Source organism: Prosopis cineraria, unplaced genomic scaffold, assembly GCF_029017545.1.
Source record: "Prosopis cineraria cultivar Desert tree isolate PC_DT_omini unplaced genomic scaffold, ASM2901754v1 PC4, whole genome shotgun sequence".
Lineage (NCBI taxonomy): Eukaryota > Viridiplantae > Streptophyta > Magnoliopsida > Fabales > Fabaceae > Prosopis > Prosopis cineraria.
Window position 1 is genome coordinate 30864504 of NW_026555335.1, and position 27092 is coordinate 30891595.

General features: G+C 33.1%; 1 long non-coding RNA gene and 1 pseudogene across 1 annotated transcript; one reads left to right on the forward strand and one right to left on the reverse strand.

Annotated features, from left to right (window-relative positions):
• Nucleotides 1-15274: 15274 nt before the first annotated feature.
• On the forward strand, nucleotides 15275-20690 carry LOC129309951 (uncharacterized). Its single transcript, XR_008592979.1, has 2 exons — nucleotides 15275-15664; nucleotides 19688-20690. It is a non-coding gene; the product is annotated as an uncharacterized LOC129309951 (long non-coding RNA).
• Nucleotides 20691-21470: 780 nt separating this feature from the next.
• LOC129308945 (lipoamide acyltransferase component of branched-chain alpha-keto acid dehydrogenase complex, mitochondrial-like) lies at nucleotides 21471-26131 on the reverse strand (annotated as a pseudogene).
• Nucleotides 26132-27092: the final 961 nt, after the last annotated feature.

Below are 27092 nucleotides of genomic sequence, written 5' to 3' on the forward strand. Positions count from 1 at the left end.
AGAAAATTAAAAGAAATGACACTTTTACCCAAACATACATTAGAGTTGGAAAATCACAAGTTTCCATTTGCAACTTGGATTTCAATATTAATAAGTTTTGTCCCTAAATTCATAATAATTCATTAGTCATTCACAAGTCCTAGTGTATAAGTCCAGACAAGTATCAGAGTTGAAAATTCGCAAGTCTCCATTCACAACTTTGATTCTCAAGTTAACAACCTTTGTTCCTAAATTTACAATAATTTATTAACCATTCACGAGTTTTGGTATATATGTCCAAACAAGCATCAGACTTGAAAATTCACAAATCTCCATTCATAACTTCAATTCTTAGGTTAAAAATTTTTGTTTCTAAATTTGCAATAATTTATTAGCCATTTGTAAGTTCTGATGTGCAAGTTCAGATATGCATCAGAGTTGCAAATTTGCAAGTTTTCATTTACAACTGTAATTCCAATATTAACAAGTTTTATCTCTTAATTCGCAACTATGTAACAAGAAATTGTAATTTATCAGTACCCTTTGAGTAAGTATTAGTACCCACATTTTTCAATTTTAGACATAGAAAGAAAATGAAAACCTCAATCATTTATGCAAAATAACCCACATCAACTTCAACTATCACATGTGGGAGGAGAAAATTTCAAAGAGGAGAGAAAATTTACCCACGTACAACAAACACAACAAAGGAAGAATGTTTGCTTATATATACCCATGTACAATAACTAAACAAAACAAACAATCTATTTATAGAAACTAAAAAAACAAAGTAACACGAGAAGGAGAAGGAGACGGAGAAAGAGAGGGAGATGAACCAGAAGAATACCATGAATTAAGGTGTGAATGGAGAACTTGACAACCTAAGACAGACTAGAAAAATTCACAAGTTTCTTTAGTGAGGATTGTGATTTTTGTTTACTTTGAGGGCAATTTGATCATTTCATTTAATTTCCTAATAACAAAAAGATCCCAAAGGACTCTAGGAAAATTATATCATTTCATGGGATTAATCTATCATTTACTTAATTTAAATGAATTTTTCTATCATTTTCCCTAAAAAATATAAGACATTTTTGAAAAGTTAAATGTTAAAAAATGTAAGATAGTTTTAATATTTTAAGGTGTAATCATTATTTTTTTTTCAAAAGTGCCCTTGATGAATAAATCAGTTTATATTTATTTTAGAGTAAAACATCCTATTAAATAAAGGAACAATATTAGTTTGAAGATAGGCTCAAGGAGCATTTTTATCTTTGAACTTTTTTTCAAGAAGCAATTTTACTCTTATACAAGTGGGATAATTTTACCTCTAAATTATTTTTTTTTTTGAGGAGCAAAAAAAGTCTTGTACAAGGTGTCTAGTGCTCCTAGAAAAAATAGTTCAGGGATATAATTCTTTTAGTTATCAATACAAGAGTAAAATTACTCTTTGAGAAAAAGTTAGAATAAAAATGTACCTTAATGCTAGAAGATAAATAACTAATTTATTAGAGTAAAATTTAATTAAAAATACTTTTAATCGAGGGAATATAAAATACTTAGAGAGAATGTTGTGTTACTCTTCAATAATTTAAGTGAGATCAAATCATGTGTGAAAAGAATTGATAATGAAAAACATTGAATAATAGAATACGAGAACATTTGGATAAATTTTTAAAAACTAATTTTAATAAAATTAAAAATATTTGAATAATTTTTTTTAAAATTAATTTTGAATAGATAATTATACTATTTAAAAAGGCAAGTCAGTAATAGTTAAAATTGATTTTTCAAATGAAACAAGTTATAGCTTATTTCAGATGAAGTTTTGGAAATTAAATAAAGTTTAAAAAAATTGAAATGTTTGGATAAAATTTTTTAAAATTATGTTTTAAACTCAGAATTGATTTTAAAGGCTATCCAAAATAATTTTTTTTTGAAACCAAGGTCAAATCATAATAATTAAATGAAAAAAAAAAGTTTATATAACAGTAGTTTCTTTTTCGTTAATTTTACCTGAAGTACGTTGTCCCATTAATCAAACATATCCCAATTGTAATTTGCTTAGTACTTCTTTTTTGGAACGTGATGGAATTGGCCCCTTGCGATATACTTTGACCAGTTCAAATCGAAGAGCCGAGCCGACACAGATGAAGTACAGTAGTTAGATATCACTGTCAGTTTTGAAGTGGGCAGACGCGAAAACAATTCTTTTTGGGAGAATGACAATTTTTTAAAAAAAAATCAATTAATAATTTTGGGGGGACGGGGGGTTTGCAGATTTAGCAGAGCCTTTGTCCGATGCATGTGTATCTGTCAGACACTTGATATTCAAAATCGCAAAGCAACGCACAAGTGATTTTCAAATCATACTAGACATAGAAATTCCCTCGTCTTCGCTCAATTCTTCCACTGCTCATGACTTCTAGCTCTAAGCTTGATCCAAATTTCACCTTCTCAACATCTCCTTCAAAAAAAGGAGCCATGAATCCACTTGCATCTGAAGAAAAAATTTACTCAAGAGGAACACCTCCAAGTTAGATGGTGAAATGATAGACAAAGATCCAGAAAATCATCAGCACTCAAATAGTCAGATCCAACAGGATAGCCTCAATCAAAATGACAGGCAAATAAATCTCCAAAAGGAACAGCCAATGGACGTGCAAACAGATGAAATCCAAGAAATTAATGCTTCATCAAACAAAACAGCAACAACAATCAAAGGAGGCAAAATTCCTATCTCTTACAAAGAATCATTGATCGGTTACAATGGATGCTACGGAATTCATGTTGGGAGAGAAACCAAGCATAGAAACGAAACACTTGCCAAGGAACTAGAACAAGAATGGTCTCCTTTTGAAAGAACTATGCAATTAATGGATCAATACCCTGCTCTACAAATATCCAATGAAGAATGGAAGAAAATATGTCAGCCTTGGATGGATGCTATTGTAATCAACACTCTGGGCCTCCAACTCAATCCAAAATCACCTAAACCCAGGTTAGCAAAAATGTGGCAACTTAAGGATTTTGAACCAATTGATCTTGTCAACAGTTACTACATAGTTAGAACAAAAGATCACACTACTTATGACAAAATTCTCAATGGCGGACCTTGAACCTTATTTGATCATTGCATCTTAGTTCAAAGGTGGTCTCCTAGTTTTAATCCAAACTCAAATATTTTAGGGAAAATTGCCCTATGGGTTAAGCTGTCAAATATCCCTATTCAGTGCTATGACAAGGAAATCCTTTAGAGATTAGAAAATTGCATAGGCAAGACCCTTAAAGTTGATTCTAACTTCTTATCTGAATCGGATTCTACAGACAAAAATGGCAAAATTGAGTGTGGGAAATTTGTAAGAATAAGTGTAGAAGTTGACCTTCAGAGAAAACTTGTCCCCAGAATTCTTATTAGAGATGAGCTCTATAATGTTGAACATGAGAGCCTTAATCTAATCTGTTTTGAATGTGGGTGCTATGGCCACAACAAAAATAATTGCTCTCATACTCCAAAAAATTGAACTTCAGAGAAAGAAACAGGGCATGTGGAGCAAGCAACAGGGAATGTGGATATAAACTCAAATATAAACAAAGCTCAAGTTTCAGCTGCTGCCAAGGTTTACAAAAATGAAAGAGAAATGAAAATTGACATACAAGTGGTTCATCAGCTATTCATCCAGATCTGCCGGAAGAGGAGTTCGGAGACTTCATGAAATTCAGACAAGATGCAAGACGACCCAGAAATGCATGAGTTTCGAAAAATCCAACGGACAATCGATCGCTACGTCAGAATCAAGACCCTAAACCTACATCTGGATCACGATACGACATACTAGCTGATCTCGACCAGGATGCCGTCGGACAGGGGAGAGATGGGAGAGATGGTTCTGCAGCAAACAACAGTTGACCTAAGCAGTCCTTCGCTACGAAAGCTTTTAGACAAGTATGGCAGAAAAAGGATCTCTTTGGTGCCAAAAGATCTTGCCCAAATGAAAGTGAAGTCACGGCTAAAAATCTGAAGGGAAAAGAGAAAGCTGAAGACAATCTTGATAAGAGCCATAAAACCACAAAGATTGGGCCGAGTTTCACATGGGATGGCCCAAATATGCTAAATATTGAAAAATCTACAATTTTTTCTCCTCAGCCTATTAACGCGTCTATCAAGCCCACAAAAAGGATCCATAATGTCATCAAAGGAAGCAAACGAATTCTAATCAATTTAGACAGGCCTATCAGCGAAAATCTAGCAAAGAACAAAGCAGAATTAGAAGCAATAAACAGAAGCGAGAATGGCAAAACTTATGCTCTAGATTTTAATATTTGGAGAACTTGCTATGATTATTCTAAAATCTCAATCAACAATTCAACAAACTCTTCTCTCCTTGTCCAGAATAAACCACCTGATCCAATGGTTAGTCAGAACACTGTGCCCGAAACCCAGCTAAATGAGACTGATGCCATGGACCAACAAAATGACTAGTTGGAAATTAATAATGCTATCAATTTCATTCCTAGAAATTATGAAGATGACATTCTTGAAGAAGATCTCCTAGATGAGGATTATCAAATTCAAGTCCAAAATGAGGACATGGAAGATGATGATTTTAGTAATGATCAAATTAAAGACTTAGCTGAAACTTGCAATGACTAAACATTATCCAGCTTTACCTAATTCTTTTTTAATTCTATGGATATTATCTGTTGAAATTATCGAGGTTTTTGTGCTAAAAGTTTTCCTAAACGTGTAAAAGAAATCACTAGAACTTATAATACTCAAATCCTAATTCTTTTAGAAATAAGAGCTGATAAAATTGTTAAGAAACTCGATTTCTCTGACTGGATTTGTGTGAAAGCTACTGGTTATACTGGTGGTATTTGGTTATTATAGAATAATGATATTGTTAATATTGATTATATCTATTCTAGTGTCCAACTTCTCCATTGCAGGGTTAATGTTCTTAATTCAAATAATCATTACTTACTATCTTGTGTTTATGGTGACCAACCCCTCTAACCGTGATCTCCTTTAGGACTCCATTATTTCAATTGCCCAGAATAACATTGAACCTTGGCTTGTAATTGGGGACTTCAATTCTTATCTTTCTTGCGAGGACAAGTCTTGAAGCAATAGTTTTAATTGGAAATCCATGAAGCAATTTAGACATTGCATAAATGCTTCCAATCTTCTAGAATTAAACTACCATGGTGATAGATTTACTTGGAAAAAAGGCAAAATCAAAGAAAGGCTTGATTGGACTTTTTGTAACACAAATTGGAGACTTCAATTTCATTAGGCTAACTCTTTTCACCTTCTTAAGTATGGTTCTAACCATCACCTGATTAGAATACAACTCACTAAGGGGAACTGCCAAGAGCGTCAGAATACTCCTTTTCGATGTCATGCTGCTTAGATGATGGAGGATTCCTTTCACCCTTTAGTTAAAGATTCTTGGGTTTCAAATGATTGGAATGAAGGGTTATCAAAATTTGCAACCTCTGCCTCTCATTGGAACAAAGTAAAGATAGGCAATATATCTTCTAAGAAGAAAAAGAATTCTTCATTGTCTGGAAGGCATTGATAGGAACATAAACTATAGGGATAACTATTTTCTTAAAAATTTGGAAAAATTCCTTTAGGAAGACTACAATCAAACTCTTCTGTAAGAAGAACTAATTTGGTTCTAGAAATCTAGGTGCAAATGGTTAAAATGGGGCGATCAAAACACCAAATTCTTTCATGCAACATCTGTTATTAGAAAAAAAAGGAACCAAATTCTTTCACTCCAAGATGATGATGCCACTTGGGTTCATGACAAGAATGTTCTTAAAATTATGGCTGTTTCTTACTTTGACAACCTCTTCAAGGAAGACACAGATGTCAGACCAAAGCTTATTTCTGATGGAAACTTCTCACCTCTTTTCTCCATTCAACTTCAAACTATTCATATAGAGGTGATTGAAGAAGAAATAAAAAATGTAGCCTTTGAGATTGGCACTTTCAAAGCTCGAGGCCTTGATGGTATCAATGCTGGCTTTGTTCACACTTATTGGGATGATTTAAAACTTAGCATTTTCAAGTTAGTCAAAAAAGTTTTCATGGAACCTAATACCATTAGGATGATTAATGAAACTTTTATTACTCTTATCCTAAAGAATGATCATCCTACATGTGTGAAAGATTTTCATCCTATATCCCTCTATAATGTGAGCTATAAAATTGTCACTAAAATCCTATCCAACTGGCTTCGCGCTTACATGAACCATTTAATCAGTGATAATTAATGCAGCTTCATATAAGGGCGTTAGAGTAGTGATAACATTATTATTTCTCAAGAAATCATCCATACCATGAGAAATAAAACAGGTAAAAAAGGTTTCATGGCCCTTAAAATTGATCTTGAAAAGGCTTTTGACAAGCTTTCTTGAAACTTCATTAATGATACTCTCCTGTCCATTAGTATAAACAATCACTTTAGAAAGTTATTTCAGGCCGCTATCTCTATTACTTGCATGTGAGTCCTTTGGAATGGAGAACCTAGTAAGGAATTCACGTCATCTCGAGGCATTCGACAGGGAGACCCTCTCTCTCCTTATCTCTTTGTACTTTACATAGAGTGTTTAAGTCATTGCATCAATAATAGTATTGATAAAAATGAGTGAAAGCCTATTAGATTAACAACTAATGGCCCTCCTATCTCTCATTTATTCTTTACTGACGACCTTTTGCTTTTTGCAGAGTGCTCTCTTTCACAAGCTATGATCTTCCAATGATGCCTCTCTAACTTCTGCAATGCATCGGGTCAAAAAATAAACACTAAGAAATCCAAGCTCTTCTGTTCCAAGAATGTCAATATTAATAAAGCTCTACAAATTGGTGAAGAACTAGGGATCCCCCTCACAGGAAATCTTAGAAAATACCTTGGAATCCCTATTATTCATGAAAAGGCGTCTAAGCTCATTTTTGCCTCACTTCTTGATGAAACAAATTCTCGCTTGGCAAACTGGAGAAGTAGATATCTGAACATGGCTGGGAAATCTATTCTTATCAAATCTATTCTATCCGTTCTTCCTAGCTACACTATGCAGACTATGCTCTTACCGGATAATATTTTGTTTGAATTGGAAAAAATCTCTAGAAACTTTTTGTGGGATTCATCTGATGGAAATAAAAAACCACATCTCCTTTCATGGGACAAAAGCACTATGGATAAAAAAATGGGGGATTAGGTCTCAAGAAGCTGAAAAACCAAAATATTGCCCATATAATGAAGCTAAGTTGGGGCCTTATCTCCAAACTAAACTATCTCTGGGTCTGGATTCTCTGCGACAAATATAAATGTAACAAACCCAGAATTTCGATGATAGTCAAACCTAGCTCTTGCTCTTACACATGGAGTAGCATTTGCAAAGTTTAGGATAAATTCATGTCTCATATAGGTTGAAAAGTTAGTAAAGGAGATCAAATATCTTTCTGGTATGACAAATGGTCTCCGCTCCCTGACCCTCTTATCAATTATGCTTATCTAAAAGCTGAAGGGTCTTTGATTTTTGCAGTAATTCAGGAGGATGGAACATAGATCTTTTAAATCATTACCTTCACTCAGACATAATTAGAAAATTTTACTTGTGCAACCTCCAAACCATCAAGGTGAAGAAGATGTTCTCATTTGGAGGCCCTCATTAGACGGAAACTTCTCTATAAAATCTACTTATAGAGCCATGGATTTTTATAAGGATCAACACTACTCTGATATATGGACAAAAATTTAGAATTGGCCTACATATTAAAAAATAAAATATTTTCTATGGAAAGCTGCCTCAAATCGTCTTTAGAGAGCATATGGGGATGCTCCACATCAACATCTATGCCCATTTGGTTGTAACTCTCTTGATTCTTCAATTCATATTTTACGTGATTGTGAAGAAGCTAAAAGAGTTTGGAAAAATTTAGTGAATCCTACGAGGCTTAACACCTTCTTCTCTTTTAATGTGCAGGATTGGATAATCTAGAATGCAAATAATAAAGCAAGAAGTTTAAGAACAAGAAGAACGCCATGGCAGAAACTCTTTGCACAAGCCTGCTGGAATATTTGGAAAGCTAGATGTAGCAAATTATACTCGGCAAATGACATCCCAAACAATGATATTGCCTTCTCCAGTACTCAACAGATTAATAATGATTTAAAGCTTCTATCCAAAATCACCCGCTTCGACAACTACAACTCTACAGATGACGAGAAATGGAGTCCACCTAAACCCAGATGGGTTAGACTTGACACCGATGGTTTTGCTAACACTAATGATGCAGCAGCATGTGGAGGCATTCTCAAGGATGATAAGGGAAATTGGATTAAAGGATTTTTCAAGTATCTCGAATATCAACCTAGCACAGTAGCAGAACTTATGGGGATTCTTAAGGGACTAAATCTTTGCTGGAATGCAAAATTATCAAGAGTCAATATCCACTCTTATTCGATGGAGGCATTGTCACTCATTAATTGTACCTACTCTGACTGACATCCTTATTTTGACATTATCAAGAAGATCAAAGATCTTGTTATGAGAGATTTGATGGTTACTTTTAACCATGTTCATAGAGAAGCAAACAGATGCGCTGATCTTTTAGCTCATCGACCTTCGCACGAAACCTTTAATATTATGATTTTTGATGTACCACCGCACGAGTGTAAAAGCCTTATGGTTTTAGATATGATTAGATCTTAGTCTATTGCACGGTTTTTACCGTAGCCTTATAATTAAAAAAATCAATTAATTTAAATTAAATTTTAAATATCAAACTTTAAAAATTTATAATTTAAGGTTTGTTTGGAATTATTTTTATTTTATTTGTTTGAGAATTAATATTTTGTAGAACATATTATGAATATAAAAAATAATAAAAATAATTATTTTTTTATTTTTTCTTATTCTCTAAAATAATAATATTAGAATACTTAAAAGATATTTTTATTTTTTATTTTTTAAAATAATGTTTTATTTTTTATTCTGAAAAGAACTTTTTAAAAATACGTTATTAAACAAATTTTTTTATTTTAGAAAATAGAAAACTGTTATTAGAACATGTTATCAAACATGGCCTTAGTCTTTCAATTTTGCAACTGTTGTTGTGATAAATTTATAATTTATTTTTTTAAATTTTAACATGGTTAAAGAATAAAAAATTAATTTTTTTGTTAAAATTTGGAATATAAGTTGCAAATTCATTACAATAAAATTATAAAATTGAGAGATTAAATTATAAATTTTTAAAGTTTAATACTTGAAAGCTAACTTAAATTAATTAATCCTTTTGGAACATTTTTATCATCCTCTCATTCTTTTTCGTTACAAGCAAACTCTACCAACTATCATATACTGAAAATTCTTGCATGATTGTACTCTATCACATTATTTATGTTTTATTCAATAAAAACAGTCCATGTGATATGATTGTAAATATAAATTAATTAATGATAGATAGAGAAAATACACAAAATTAAAGAGACACTATGTTAAAAATAAATTCATTAAAAATAATAAAAAATAAAATTTTAATTGGTTGAATTGGTATGAATGATGTGATATACCGGCTCTATGCAAAACTTTATCATATATCAATGTATTACCAACTCTTTCGAAGGAATTTAAAGAAAATAAATCTAAATTCTCATTTAACTTTAGCAGTTTACAATGGCGGGCACTAGTCACCCTCAACCTCGAAGGCCGAAACCAATATTGAGGCTGATACATTCTAAAGGATGATTTGTTGTCATTTTTTCTTTGGCCTGGTATTTGTTGTCATCATACTCCATTTCGTTTTGAAGATAGGAGCCAAGTATGAGGTTGGCTTTGATCCTACATGTTACATCTTTATTTTTCAAACTGCTCGTGTTGATACTTCTTCAACAATAATGAAATATAGCAATAATTTAAATACAACCATTTTAGATAGAGGTATTTTAGAAAAATTAGGGCACATTTTCTACAATTAACTAATTTACCTATCTTCTTTAATCTATACAAATTAGTTAATTAGCCCTAGCTATATCTAGAATAGTAGAAATATCATTTATGAGACATGGATGTTGAGGCCAAACCTCGATCCCTATGTTTCCGAAGAAGCCTGGTATGGCTCTTCCAAAAACAAATAACCCAACAATCTGAGTATATATTTATCTTTTGTGCAAATCTAAAAAGAAGACTCTTAATTTAATCTGTAGATAATTTATAGAGAAACATATGCAGATAAGTTGGACTAGAGCCAACACTACCACTTCGATTTATTGTACTGATTCAATATCCGAAAATAGAACATATACTGACAAGTGGCTTATTGCCTTATGAACTCCTAATAATGCAAGAGTTATGCTTTTCTCTTCTTTTTCTTTTTTTCTAAAATAAAACCACAATTAAGGGGTAATGAATTATGATGATAAAAAAATTAAAAATTATTAAAATTGGTAATTCGAGCCAAGCTTAACAAGTCAGCGTAAACTATCCTCAAAAAAGCTAGGATTGAGTTTGACTATATGAGTTTTTTTTTTTAAAGGTATAATACTTTAAGTTGGATTTGAATAAGCTTGACCCGAATTGAGCTCGATTGCCAGAATTAGCGGCTTCATGTGTTTGTAAAGTTAGTAATTTGGATCAAGCCCGTCAGACTAATTCGAATTTATTTGAAAAAAGTTATGATTAAATTTAACTATATAAATTTTTTTAAAGATAGAATACTTTAAATTTAACTTAAATTGAATTTGACTCGAATAAGTCTCACAGTGCCTTTTTCTTTTCTCAACATTGAAGTGCGTGTCCACTAGGCTTATAATGCCTGTAGTGACATTTTGACCTGGCTTTACTGGACCAATACATAGGGGAGTGCCTGCACAATCACATAAACAAAATCAACGAAGCTAATTTTTCAAAAGATTCGCCTATAACAGTGATAAATGGCCTCAAGGGGCATGAAACTAATCAAGACACTGTTCTGTTTCATAATAGTGTAATGTCTCGCGCAAAAATGACATGGCAGATGGAGTACCAGTAAGTATCACATCTCCTTCAAAGAGCGTAAAGACGGAGCTTATGTGGCTAATTAGAAATGGTATCTTAAAAAATCATGTCCTTGGTTGAGCCTTTCTGCCATATTTCATCATCTACCTGCAGCAACCATTTCTAGCAATCACTTTAAATACCATTTCACGTTAAAAGTATCAGAATTCATCGATATGAGCAGATAAAGTATAAATATTAAATAGCTCAAATCTTTAACCATAATTCTATATCATGGGGGTCTGGTACCGCAGTCTTGGGCAACTGCACACAGTAAAAGTTGAATCAGATCAGACAGATAGTAATATATTATAAGAATTTGGCTAAAGTTACAAGCTTGTAGACGAACTGAGATAGAAATGTCTATAGGCATTTTAATACTGGAATTAGTTTGCTTTGATTCCCCTAGAAATGCATACAGAACTACAACTACTTGCATGCAAGTGATGTGCTTCTTTTAAATTGCATGCGCAGGTGGTTTAGGTATATTAAATTATAAAACCTATGTCAACATTCGGGTGTCATGTTGGTGTTGAGGTTTGTGACCTCCCACATGTCATGGGTTCGAATGGACATTGAGAGGAGAGAAGGGTAAAATTATAAAAGCCATCAATGGCTGAACTTTGCACTGTCAGATTTGGAACTCTCTACTTTGTCCAAACTTCTAAAGTGAACTAACTCTTAAAGGTATACTATTTCTTACAACAGAACATATTGGTGTGAAAGTATCCGGCCCTTTGGGCAAACTCCTTTGGAAGACCTGCAGACGAACAAATTACCAAAAGGAAAAGAAACTGCATAAATAATTAGATAAAAGGAATAATAAATCATCACATTTAAGTAAATCTTACATGAGGATAAAGATACAAGAGCACATACACAAATCAAAAGAACATAAATAATTCTTACTCTTCACTTGTTCATATCCCAAAAATTTTAGAGTTAAGGTTCATTTTTATCCTTCAACCGTACACAAAAAGTTACAAATGATCATAATCTTAACTATAGATTAATTCTATCCTTCAATTTTAAAAATTCATTCCATAATCACTTTGACATTAAAAATATTTAACAATCGTTAGTTATCATAAAGGCCTACTATTTTTTTAATATTTTTTGTTAATAGTTAAGAGTTATTTTTGTTTCTCAATTTCTATTTAAAGGGCCAATAGATACCCTCAACTCAAATATTTTATAATTAAAAAATATTAAAAATATAATGTGGAGCCTACTAATAATCAACTAACGGTGAGAAAATAACAAGGTAATGAAATTTCTTTTTTTAAAATTGAGAGATAAAATTTTTTCCATAATTAAATATAAGGTCATTTGTGACCTTTTGTTTATAATTCAATAACACAAATAACCCTTAACTCAAAATTTTACAGCTTGTTTCTCTTCTATTTTTAAAAACTATTTTTTGTTTTTCAAAAAAAATTTAAAAATTTTTTGGTTATGTATTTTCTATTTACTTATTTGCAAAACTGTTTTCAATTTTTTTTAAAAAATAAAAAATAAAAACAACATCAAGTTATTTTCATTTTATTTTTTTATTTTAAAAATATATGACATTTGATTATTGAAAATTACAATTATATTGACTAATTTGATCATAAATCACCATCATTAACCACCTATAATCATCACTTTCAATCTATTTTTTTAACTTCAAAACTATTTTTATATTAATATAACCAAACAAAATTTCATTTTATTTTGTTTTGACAAACAATTATAACCTTGTATTACAAAACAGTTTTTAAAAACACAAAATAAAAATAGAAATCAAACAAGTGCTCAATATCTCAATTCTTTTTACTCTAAAGTAACGTCAGACTTGCATCTAGCAAAGCAAAGATTTTAACATTAAGAAAAAGGGATAGAAAAGAGGGACAATTATAGTCAATTTCTTTAGTTTAATTATTACTGAATTTATAATAATTAATTTTTTTGTGTGAAATTCTAATATAATTTCTCCTACAAAAATCTCCATGGTCCAAATGGAATCTTCTTGGCTTAAATACATGCTTCGTGGATCAATTTCCTCCACCAACGTCACCGTTTCATCAATGAGAAAGAAAGTCACACAGCACCATAGACTAGGAAACTGTATTTGTTCATTGATAAATAATAGGGTAAAAATCATCAAATATTAAGACTGATTTGTAAAGTTCACCTCTGAGCAACAACTTATTGCTCGATAAATTCTACAACATGTCTTACTCTTCTTTCACATTGATATTCACCAATAGCTTATATGATATGGACTAATTAATCTCTCTTTCGCGCGCGCGTTTTTAACGGGTAGTTGCTGTCCACTCGGTTCACTATCTACGACTTCAATCCAAAGAAAGGAACAAGGAAAAAAGCTTACCTTCGCAACATCCTGGAGGTTCCAGCAGTCATGTCAAGTGCGAGTGCATAACCTGTTGACTTAAAGTTGATAATTCAAACTAAATTTGATGAGCTAACTTAAATTGGCTCAAAAAAAATTAAGAATAAATTTAGCTATATGAGTTTTTTAAAAGGTAGGATATTTTAAATTTGATTCAAATAAATCCGACTTAAATAAAACCCGATTCGAATAAGCTTGGCATTTGAAATTTCTGTCTTTATATATGTATAGAGTAGGTAATTTTGGCCAAGCTTGATGTGTTAGTCCGAACCTGACTGAAAAAAATTAAAACTGAGTTTGATTATATAAGTTTTTTTGAAAGGATAAGATACTTTGAGCTAATTCAAATAAGTCTAACCCACCTAAATCACCTGCTCTAGTTAGGCCCTTTCCCCACTTTCACTCCTTCAAAAGTTATTGTCGGACAAACAAGCCCCGTGATCTATGCTTCACCTTTGATTCATTTGTAAAATATTTTACGGATATTTTATCACTTTTTTTAAACGGGAACCCATTAGGTACACGTGGTTTAAGTTTTTCAAATACTTGATTTATCTTGATATGCATAGTTTACTCAAAATTACCTTGGTAGTTCTTTTAATTTGTCAGCTAACTCTTTCTACTATGGCAAATCCTTTTCTTTTATGATAGTATATTTGTGAAATGTTTTTATGATAAGCAGATATTTTTCTATCAAAATAAGTATTCAATAATTTTAATTGAGTTTATTAATTAATTACTAACTTGTGAAAAACTTGGTTGAAAAACAAAAGTAGAGTGCTACAACCAGTGATGGAACCAGGACCATCCATAGTTCAAGGAGTGCAATTTAATTAAAAAATATTAATATTATAAAAATGAATATTTAATAATTGAAAAATAATTATATACATTACAATAATAGAGGTAAAAAATAATCACAAAAACATTAGTATTTTGTGATTTCATGTTTTAAAATTATATTTTTGAGCAAGAAATAAAAAGTAAATAATGAAAAAAATCATTGTGAAAAATTTGGATTTGATTTTGTAATTAAAAGGTAAATAATGATTTTTTTTATGGAGGTTGTCTCATGTACAATAAGAGTTTAATATTTTGTGTTAAAATTTATCATGCTTAAACCAAATTGTTATGGGATTGGAAAATTTATAATTAATATATTTAGATTTTAATCAGGACTTGAGTGATTTCAAATAATTAGCTAAGGATAAAAGTATAAAATATAAAGATATAAGGTGTGATTGTGTAAAATATTAAATCTCCCACCATACAGTTGTAATTTTAGCTAAATTGAGGGGGTGCATTTCCCTCCCCTCTCAATTAAACGTGGCTCTGCCACTGGCTACAACGATGGCACAAACAGGCTAGAGAGGAGAGAGGGAGAGAATTTGATGAGAGTCATTTAGTTATTCCGTTTAATGCCACTGCAAGACCTCAGTCCTTCAATCCCTAGGTTTCTCTCCATAATTAAATTTGTGGTTAGCTATTTTAAAGTAATTTTTCCTTAAAAAAAGATTAATCACTCTTTACTTCATTCCAAATTTTTTTTTAAATAAGTATTCTTTTTATCCTATTTATAAATCACTTTAACATATTTTTTTAAACTAAAAAAAAAATTCTTAAAATTTATTAGTTCTATTTACAAATTTAAAAAGTTTTTAATTTTGTATAGACTTTAATAATATTATTTTTTTCTTCAATATTTAAAAAAAATTATAAAAAAAATAAAGATATCAAATATAAATAAATTTTTTTTAAAAAAAATCCTCTCTCCCTTCCCGGTAAATACAGGACAGGGGAGTATTTTAGAAGGCACCCATCAGATGGCCATATCAAAGGAATAAGTTTTACACATGCACTTATCCGGAGTTTCAGTAGCTTCCAAGTAGCAACGAAAGAAATGGTTTGCTGTTCAGACAATTGAGATCTCATCTTTGTCAATGGCGAGCGGAGTAAAACTAGGCACAAGAGCATGTTGGGGTTCGCTCGTCGAAGGCAATGAACGTTTCGCTGCCATACTAGACTCTCCAATCTGAGACACAAGGCGAGACCTGCAAGTTTAAGCGATCTCTTCTTGCTGAAGCCGTGAAAGTGATTTCCTATCACTACCAAACATTTCTAACATTACAGCATTGACATTTTCAATAGTATTCTCAATCAAGCTGCTCACCGTTGGCGAAAATTGGAGGAGTGCTTGCCAAAACCAAGCAAGGAATGACTTGAACAACAACCAGTGAAGTGAGTAGCAATCTCAGAAATTTTAGTGCTTGACTGCATTTCATAAAATAATAATAATAATGAACGAGTCGTGAACATGAAATAATGCCATGGTACATAGGAAGATATGGTGTGCCATTACAGGAGATTTAATCTTCCAACATGTTTCTTCTGCTGGTTTTTTAACAGTGAAATAACAGAGAAAAAAGACGATAGAGAAATAGAGTGTAGAGGCAAGTAGTTTCTGAAATTTTATTACTGCTAAGCTTTCTGAAATACAACGGGAATTCACTGAAATAAATAGATAAATGAGCCAACAAATTTTCCTAAATTTAAGGAACAAGCAAACAGAATAGTAGAAAAATAAATATTTTATTCCAGATTTTTTGCTACCCATATCTGCTAGATTGCGGAGGTTGTTTCCGATATTTGCTGAAAAAGGTTTTGGATCATATCTTCAACATTCCCCCTTGATCCAAAATCGCACACTCCAAGTAAGCTTCGAAGGTATGCATGCCTCTGACGTGGTAGTGCTTTAGTGAAGATATCTGAAACTTGAATCTCTGTACTGCAAAACTTCATGATCAGTTCTTCTTTTGCACATAACACTCGAATGAAATGAAACCTCATATCTATATGCTTGGTTCTTCCATGAAATGCTGGAATTTTTGTCGTTGCAACAGTTGATTTGTTATCACAAAACAACTTAGTTCCTTCTTCTTGCTTCTGCTGCAAATCACACAACATTTTTCTAAGCCAAACACACTGACTTGCTGCTGCTGTAACTGATATGTATTCTGCCTCTGTTGTTGACAATGCTACAGTAGCTTGTTTCTTAGACATCCACATAATTGCTTCTGACCTACAAAAAACATTTCCAGAAGTGCTTTTCCTGTCATATAGCGAGCTTGCTCAATCACTGTCACTGAACCCAATTAGCTTGAAATGACTTGAATGAGTGTACCAAATTCCGTAGCTTAATGTTCCAGTGATGTATCTTAAAATTCTTTTTGCTACACCATAATGTTGCACCATAATGTTGCATTGATGGATTACACATGAGCCTTGACACAACACCTACCATAAAAGATATATCCGGCCTTGTTTGTGTTAGGTATATTAAACCACCAGCTAGACTTCTATACAACTTTTGATTTGCTCTTGCATCTCCGTCTTCTTGCTGCAGTTTCTACTTCAAATTCATTGGAGTAGCCTTTGTTGTGCAATTTAACATGTTGAACCTTTTAAGCAACTCTGTTGCATATTTCTTTTGACAAACAAATATTCCGGCTTTGCCTTGCACAATTTCTAAGCCCAAAAATAATATAACAGACCTAAATCTATCATTTCAAACTTACTCATCATGTTGGTTTTAAATTCTTCTAGCAATGTCAAATTTGAGCCCATATAAATTATATCATCTACATACACACAAACTACAATAATGTCAGTATCTTGCTTCCTCACATGAAGAGTAGGCTCATTCTCACTTTTCACAAATCCATTCTGCTGGAAGTATGCATCAATCTTGCTGTACCAAGCCCTTGGAGCTTGTTTTAGGCCATAGAGTGCCTTTTTCAGCCTGTAGACTTTCTCCTCCTTTCCGTGATCCTCAAAGCCTTCAGGTTGAGCAACATAGACCTCTTCTTCAAGATCTCCATTGAGAAATGCAGACTTGACATCAAGCTGATACACCTTCCATTTGAGTTCGGCTGCTAGTGCTAGAAGTAATCTTACTGTTTCAAATCGTGCTACTGGTGAAAAGGTTTCTTCAAAATCCACTCCTTGCTGTTGAGAGTATCCTTTTGCCACCAATCGAGCTTTGTATCTCTGAACACTTCCATCTGCATGAAGCTTTGTCTTATAGACCCACTTGAGTCCTATCACATTCTTCTCTTCCGGCAAATCTGTCAGCTCCCATGTTAAGTTCTTTTCTATGGCAGCAAGTTCTTCTTTCATTGCTTGTACCCAGACCTCTTTTTCTGCTGCCTCTTGAAAAGTTGCAGGATCTGTAGCTAACATTGCAAACTCATCATTTTCATAGATCTCCCTTAAGGATCTGAATCTTCTTGGTGGTGTTCCTTTTGATGACTCACTACTTCTTGATGGTTTAGCTGTTGGGCTGCTTTGGGTTGAAGTGACAGGGGTATGTGGATTAACTGAGGCTGAGCTTGATTCTTCAATTAACGGCATTTGGAGTGGACACACTCTGCTGTTTGTGCTGCTATAACTCCAATTCCAGCCTGCATCTTCATTAAATACTACATTTCTACTAATAATTATCTTTCCATAATCAGGGTCATGCATTTTATATGCCTTAGAATCAGAACAATAGCCAATAAAAACACATTTATGTGACTTTCCATCAAGCTTGTGAAGATTTCGAGAATTTACTAAGGGATAAGCAATGCAACTAAAGACCCTTTAGTGGCTTACAGTAGGTTTCCTCCCTTTCCATGCTTCATATGGTGTGCAGTATTGTACGGCCTTTGTTGGGGAGAGATTCAGCAAATATACCGCTGTTGCTACAGCCTCTGCTCAATACAAATCTGGTACTCCTTTTCCTTTCAGCAAACTTCTTGCCATTTCCACCACCGTTCTGTTCTTGCATTATGCCACACCATTTTGTTCTGTAGTGTATGGTGCTGTCAATTCATGTTGTATCCCATTCTCATCACAAAAGTGATTGAATTATTTTGAAAGAAATTCACCACCTCTGTCTGTACGTGGCACTTGCTAGATCCACTTTGCTTTTCAACTATGGCTTTGAATCTTCTGAAATTCTCAAAAGTTTCTGCTTTGGATTTTTGAAAATAACCCAACTCATCCTACTAAAGTCATCAGTAAACAGAAGAAAGTAGTAATTGCCACCCAATGATTTTGTGTTCATAGGGCCACACAAATCAGAATGAACAAGCTCAAGACATTCTTTTGCTCTCCCCGCTTTTCCAATCGGAAAAGATTTTTTACTTTGTTTTTTATATACACAACCTTCACATATATCTAGCTCAGAAATTTTTGGTAAGCCGTAAACCATACCTTTTGTCTCCAATAGCTGTAACCCATTGATATGTAAGTGCCCATAACGCAAATGCCATAGCTTGGGCACATCTTTCTCTCCAGCCACAAGAGCAAACTCATGCATAATTTTGATATCAATTGGGAACATCTTGTTTTTTGTCATTGGTATTCTTGCAACCACTTGAGTTGACAACTTGTGTCTAATGACACACTCTCTATCATTAAATAGGACAGAGTATCCACTCTCCATTAGTTGCCCTACTCTTAGCAGATTGTGTGCCAACTTAGAGATAAGCTGAACATTATCTAAGAACCGTGATTTACCTGCAGCGGTGTTGATGGGGATTGTTCCTTTTCCTTCAACTTTCTTCTCTTTATCATCTCCAAGCCTTACTGTCTTCTTTCATCAAGGTCACAGAAAATGCTCTTCTTTCCTGTCAAGTGATTCAAACACTCACTGTCCAGGAACCAGATTTCGCCTTTTTCTACCTCTGGATCTGAATATGCCATAAACAATTTTCTTTCACCACTAGTTTCTTCTGCAAAGTTTGCCTTTCTGTCTTTGAACCAGCAATCAGCTTTTACATGCCCAAATTTCTTGCAATTGTGACGCTGAATTTTGCTTTTGCTGTTATTGCTATTTCTGCCACCACCTCTGCCATGGCTGGAATTCTTTCCCCTAAAACCTCCTCTACCTCTTCCTTTGCCTGCATGTTTTTCATATTCTTTTGGGGCTTCTCCTTTTGCTTGAAATGCCTTTTCTTCATTCTTTTCCTCTTTTCTGTTGATTCTTGTTTCATGAGATTTCAAAGACCCCATCAACTCATCAAATGTATAAGTTGATGGATCCTTAGACTCCTCAATGGCTGCCACAACATGATCAAACTTAGTGGGTAAGATTCTTAATACCTGAGTCACGGCCATCTTCTCTGGAATCTCCTCTCCCAATGATCTTATTTGATTGACCATTGCTGTTATTTTGGTCATATACTCCTGCACTGACTCTGCATTGTTCATGCGCAGGTTTTGGAACTCATGGTGTAGAGTCTGCAACTTGACTTGAACCACCATTGATGAGCAGTTAATGAGCCATGGAAGGATGTTCGAAGGATTGCCCAAGCCTCCTTTGCTGTTGAAGCTGCTGCAATTTTTGAGAAGATTGAATCATCCACTGCTTGTTGGATGAAGAACAGTGCCTTTGATTCTTTCTTCTTGTTTTCTTTCAGTTTAGCCTCATCATCATTCTCACTGTACCCATTCTCCACTAAGTCCCAAAGCCCTTGAGACTTAAACAGAGTTTTCATCTTGATGCTCCAAAATTCATAGTTTTTGCCTTTGAAAATGGGTATTGAAGGTTGAGAGGCATTTACTGCACTGCCGTTGTTGATTGCCATTTGAGTACGCCCAAGACGAAGTGTAACAGCTCTGATACCAATCTGCTGGCTTTTTAACAGAGAAATAACAGAGAACAAGACGATAGAGAGATAGAATGTCGGGGCAAGTAGTTTCTGAAATTTTATTACCGTTAAGCTTTCTGAAATACAACTGGAATTCACTGAAATAAATAGATAAATGAGCCAAAAAATTTTCCTAATCTTAAGGAACAAGCAAACAGAATAATAGAAAAATAAATATTTTATTCCAGATTTTTTGCTACCCATATCTGCTAGATTGTGGAGGTTGTTTTCGATATTTGCTGAAACAGGTTTTGGATCATATCTTCAACATCTTCCTTGAGCAATAGATAATGGTGATGTATAACTGATTTGCAGACTTACAGTTTGCTTCCGTGATCCTTGCACAGCAGATGTCTCCGGAGGCATTTCTCCTTTGTTTCTTCTTTCATTTACCAGAAGAATCGCACATCTGCAGGTGCAATACATAAGCGACACTGAGAGAAAAGATTATCAAAAACTCGATGATGAAGGCTGATCCTAAGACTGTAACCACATTTATGATGAGTTTGTAAATGGTCAAATATATATATATATATATATATAAAGGAACTTCCATTTCCTTGCCTTTCTCTGTATCTAATTGAACATATAAAATCTGTTGCTTAATCTTATCAAATGTCTAAAATAAAAAAAATACAAAATAAAATTCTGTTACTTACCTTGAGCAAGCAATGAACTCATTGGTTGTCTTCTCATCAAGTTTACCTTAGCCTCAGCATGTAAAAGCATTGACATGCCTTCAGAACAATGAGGGTAACATCCATAGCTTCCCATATCATTTAATTTCAATGTCAAAACAGCTCCATGCTCGCCTCCCTTAAAGAAAAAAACAGAGAATTTACTGTGACCAATGTTTTAAAAAAATAGACATGAATTTACTTGGTCTATTGTACCAAGATCCACGATCTCAACATTGCTTCAACTTGATCTTTCATTCCCAGACACGGTCATAATTAGAGAAAGCTTTTTAATACATGCTTCTCCTTGAGCTTACTGAAAACACTGTTGAGTATACTTTAAGCATGTACTGTTGAACTGATACGGCAATTATATATATAAAGAAGTTAGATATTGATTAAAGACCGACAATGGTTGAGTGAATGTTGGATAAATATATATATATATATATATGGATATGGCTACACATACACATACACATATACATATATATATATATGATCTCAGTGCATAAGAAAGTAATCATGCGTAGGCAGCAGGACTATTGTTTAAAGAACAGTGTCATGCTCATGATTAAGGCCAAATACTAAACTTCAAGGACATGAAGATTACATACATGATAGAAAAGTTGCTGCATAATTGTGTTGCAGTCGTTGACTGTTCCCTGAAATCTAATTCCATTGGCTCTGACCATGAAATGCTGAGATAGTAACATATGTCAGAAGAGGCTGCCACTGGTTACTATTTCCAATCTTCAGTTCAGTTGTGTTGATCAAATAAGAAGGATGAGTTGTTACTAAAAATCCATCATTTACTTCCAAAGAGAGAACCACTAGAAATTGAGCATCTCCACCTAAAATACGAACCATCATCAGCAGAACGCAAGTTAAGCAGATAAATCATTAGATTTTGAAATTTAGACGACCAGAGAAATTGTTAGATGCAAACTCTTGATCTTAAAATTACAACAACAGAAATTTATTCCTTGTTACAAAGAAAATTGCCAAAGTGAAAACATTAGCTCATTTAGAATGTAGTTATCACTACTTCAAGCAGATATTAAGAATTGAAGATCATAAAATGTAGAGAAGCATTCTTTTATCCTCCACTTTTCAGAGAACATTTTATGTCCAAAATTTTCACAGAATAATTCGATGATTTCATTTCTATGCAAACCATATCAACTCCCAAGAATAAACTAATATCTAATCATGTTAAATTTTTACTGATTGACTTCTATTTCACTTGCCCAAAAATAATAATTCATCTGTTTCACATAATTGGATCTTTTCTGTGCTATCATTAACTCGTGAAGAAGCTGCAAAATATCAATCCAAAACACATTTTTCAACCTAGCAGGGAAGGTAAAAAGATCAGGATCTCCAATGAAAAAGTCAAAATTGTCTGAATCTCTGTCAAAGATGACTGACTCGCCTTTGTTACCCTTCAATATGATAAAGCAAGGGACTTCAATAAATGGCGTGTCATTGATAGGATCTACAAAAATGGGAACATCCAATGCATTCATTCCATACTTTTTCTTGGTGGACATTCAAATAGCATCCTTACCGCAAAAATTCTCATCTCTGAAGGTAAATAATGAAAACACCAAGTTAAATATTATATTATACGATAATTGTAAAACTAAACACCAACATACAAGATTTTATAATCAAAGGCATATAAATTCCTAAAACTCTTCTGCATTTATAAAATTGCGGATTTCATTCACAAGTTACTTTCAGTAATGCGCCATCATATGATATGCAGCCTCTATTAACCAGAATAGTTCCATAAACTATCTTAATGGTATCATACTATTGACTATAGTGGGATGAAAGTTACTTCATTTAACAAACAGATAGATTTTGGAATACAGGTTTTAGGAATCACAGGCAGATGAAGTATAAAATTCTAAGAATACAACAACAACAAGAAGAAGAAGCAGCCTTATCCTATTAGGTGAGATCGGCTATATGGATTGTATGATACCATTGTGATCTTATTATATACCAAACTTTTAGAAATGTTGTTAACTAAAATTAACACCATTAATTTTATATTTACATGTCAAACTGATGCTCATATGGATTTTTTAATAAGCAAAAATTAAAAAATAAGTCTACATCATATGAAATAGAAATGTTGACATGGATTTTTAATAAGAAAAAATTTAAAGATTCAAGGTCAGTCTTTTTTATTTCATCTGATATAGGCTTTTTTAAAAATTTTTGTTTATTAAACAATGCATGTCAGCATCAGTTTGACACGTAGCACAAAATTAAAGGTGTTAATTGACATGTTAACATTATTAACATTGTTTGTGCCATGTTAATATCCATTTGAAAATGTAGGGGCCAACGTTGCAGACGGAAAAAAGTGTAAGGATTTAGAACATTGAAAAAAACAGAGTAAAGATCTATATCAAAACCCTAGGAAAGTATAAGGATCAAAAGTATATGCTTTGGGTTTGATGAATCCTAGAGTAGTGTACAGCATAGGTTTGCTTTGCCTAAGCAATACATGCTTTTGTTTCATGTGGAATTCTTATAGAACTCACACTTTTTTGCTTCAAAGGTTTGGTTTGGATAGGGAGAAAATGTGAAGCAAATGGGAAGGAGAGAATATTAGGAAGAAAAACTTCCAAAAGTAGTAAAAAGAAAATCACTATTTTTGGGAGTTTTCCATCCTAATACTCTTTACTCTCTAATTTTCTTTCCACCTGAACAAAGGGTTAAAAATTTATCTGGTCATATTATATATGAGCAAATCAAAGGAAGGCTTACAGCCATGAGTGATGCAGGATACACACTCCCATCACCTGAAAATTGTGGAACTTTCTGAATTCAACCGATTGCAATAATGTTGCTTAATGTAGGGAGCCAAACTTCCCACCAATTGCTCCGATGTTGCTTAAAGCAATTGTCCACCCACATATATTCTCGGGATTAAGCTTGTTATCCGATGCCAGTTGTTACAGTCTTGATAGTTCTTTGGTTATCTAAATACACAGATTTAATACAACTAACAAGATGCGGAACAATGTGATTTATTGGAATGCAAAGATCATCATTACTCAAATGGTTCTGTAAGCAAACAGAGACTCTTGTCCTAACAGACGATGCACGCAAATGTAATTACAAGCAAAAGAATGGCAATCATACGGGAGTGCAGCTACAACTGCACACAACTGGAATCCTGGTTTTTTAACAGCAGGTGTAAATGGTAAACCTAATGCAGCCATGTATAGCAGTTTTTATAAACTTGTACTAAGAAATGAAGTAAGAAATATACATTTTCACTAAATCTTAACATGTTAACAAAATCAAGAATTGCAATGCGCAAGTACTGCTACTTAAGAACAGCTGCAGAAGCCAGACAAAAGACATGTTATGTTGAATACCTTTTAAATAAATTTCTTCCCCCCCCCCCATGTAGACTCTTAAAAAAAAAAAAAAACACCTTACCCCTTCTCAAATATGAACCCCCTTTAGCAACAAAAAAATCACATTAAAGACAGAAAAATCACAAATGGAATTGAGATATACGCTGTTCAAGCGCTTGGCTCATGAATTAACAAGGAAAACAAAAGACGTCAGACTTTCACTTTGATCATGACACAAGTACAAAGCATTTTAAGTTGGTTACTAGAAAGGAATGGAATGAGATAGATTGAAAAAATAAAGATAAAAATGAGATAATCAAAATGAATAGTGAACCACATTCATAAAAGAGAGGGGTAATTTAATTTATAGAGTTTGGAATCATGATTCATGATATTTTTAAAAGGTGTGATAATTCTCACATTTATAATATATATTAATGAGTTTTATTATGTTTACCATGAAAAGGAAGGGTGATTTAGTCTATTTTTACATTAATTTTTTCAATCAATTTCATTCCATTTTTTTTATAATAACCAAACAGGACCTTAGAGTTGCTTATGTACATAAACAACCATCAAAGCGTAAACCAACCTCTAAGATGGAAAGAGATTGAACATTTTTTATGTTTGATACAACTACACCATTTGGGGTAGCCATAGCAATTCCTATATTGTGCGAACCTATAGCTAAAAAAGCCATTGTATCAAATCTGGAATGCCGCTGCCTGAAATTAAATTATCAACTTATCAGTTGCCAGAAAACAAACAAGCAAGATTCACGCAATAATCTAAATATAACGACATCTCACTAATCATCAATGGAGAATAGATTAAGTTGTAAATTATATTCAAGTGAAAGGTTCATGCATTAATATAAATTTAACAACTTTGACTTTTCTTTGTTAAATTTTGGTACTCAAAAACTTTCATTTACAAAGAAGAAATGCACACAATAAAACTAGGATTAATCCACTGCTATATATATAATCTTAAATCTAAAAGTTAATACTTCAGATAATTGTCCTTGAATGCATATATTTCACAAACAACAATGTATTGCACTTATCCTATATGAATTTAAACACAACCAAGCTTCAAATTCAGGGAAAAGCAGAAAAAATATAGCACTAATTTACACACTAGTGTCTATGATACAAACCTTTGAGTACGACTTCCACCAACTATTCATCAAGGGATACTTTATCATGCCATTGAGAGCGATTTAATTAATAAGGGAAGGAAAGTGTGCTCGACCTCTGGAGAAATATTATCATTCCGAAAAGATGTTTTAAGCTCCACCAAAAGCATCACAAGTTATCTCAGCTACGTAATAGAAATGTGGAACTTTGGAAGCCAATTGCTTTTTTGCCATTGCTCTTTTGGAAACCTCTGCAAAAGGACAGAAGAAACAAAATCTACATTAAACTTTTAAGCAAGTTCTTTGGAATTCATCCAAGTTTTATCACAAACAGTAATGTAAAGCACATCCTTTTTCTCCTACAGCCGAGTTTATCACACATTTCTCCAATTTAACATAAATGGTAGTGGTGAGAATTAGCTGGTTTAATATATTTCATGCATGTAGTCAAAAGAAAATTGATTGAAAATTTGAAACTTTTACCAAAGGAGAACTATCCTGCCTTCAAAAGTCCATTCAAATTTAGCCGCAGCATCACAGTTGTTCCTTTCCACAGGCTGAGACTGATTTCCGCAATCAGTATTCAAGGCAACATATTGATGTTTAATGATTCCCTTCATGCCAGCATATTTAAGCACATCTTTTAAAACTCTTCCATCTTTTCCGGTTCCAAATACATCGTTTATGTCTATACCATGTTCTTTTGCTATATCATTTATGTCTATACTTTTTTCATCGTCAGAGCCAAGTGACTTTGCATTTTCTGGATCTCTAGAAATGATTGCTGGTGATGAAGACTCATTAACCATTAGCTTTAAAAGGGGGGCTCCCCAACCGGCAATTAACAAAAGCACAATTACATCTTAAGTCTCCAATCACAATACAACAACAATGACAAAAAACTTCATCTAACTAAATGAGGTTGGCTATATGAATTGCACAACCGATATACTCTATCAACAATCAACTATTTAAATATGTCATTCTCTAATCACAATACAAAAAGATAAATATTTTTTCCAGATTTGATTAAATAGATTTTTTTTTTTGGTTAAGAATATCAAATAAAGTTTCAAAAAATGCAATACCGTATATCTTCCAAACGTTGTTCTTCACGCACAGGAAATGTAATGCTCCAAAGGCCCACGGATAGTTGCAAAAATAGATATGACTTGTAAATTATTCCCGTATGTCATGTTCTTATGTTATGAAGAAGAGGGGGGAAGTGTAAATTAGCCACTAAAAGCATGTAGTTCAAATGCAAGTACCTCTGTTACCCACGCTTGGTTGATCATGTGACAAGGAAAGAGCAAGCATAACAGAGAAATGAAAAGGAAATTGCACAACAGGGCATATATTTTAAAACAATCTTCTGAGGAATGATATTTTCAAGTATTCCTTCATGAGCCTAGGCAACATAATTAGCCTCTTTATGCATACCTCTTGTATCATGACAAAGATGTTAAATTTTTCTCAGTTGCTCAAATACCAGTTCACTATGGTTTTCCTCCCACTTGACTGCATAGATTCTCCATAAAATATTTAGGATGCTTCCTCTCTTTCCTCCTCTTCAACTACCCCGTTAGATCTCCCACTCTTCCTCAAACCCCTGACGAGTTTACTCCCATTTTGAAGAATAAATATTCCATCTGCCTATTTTAACTTACCCCTTTCAGATCTCTTAATTTTTGTGTTCAAATTCATCCTCAAACCAGTGGAAATTATAATGTTAACATTAATCGATATTTATTCAAAAGCATTATTTAGTGG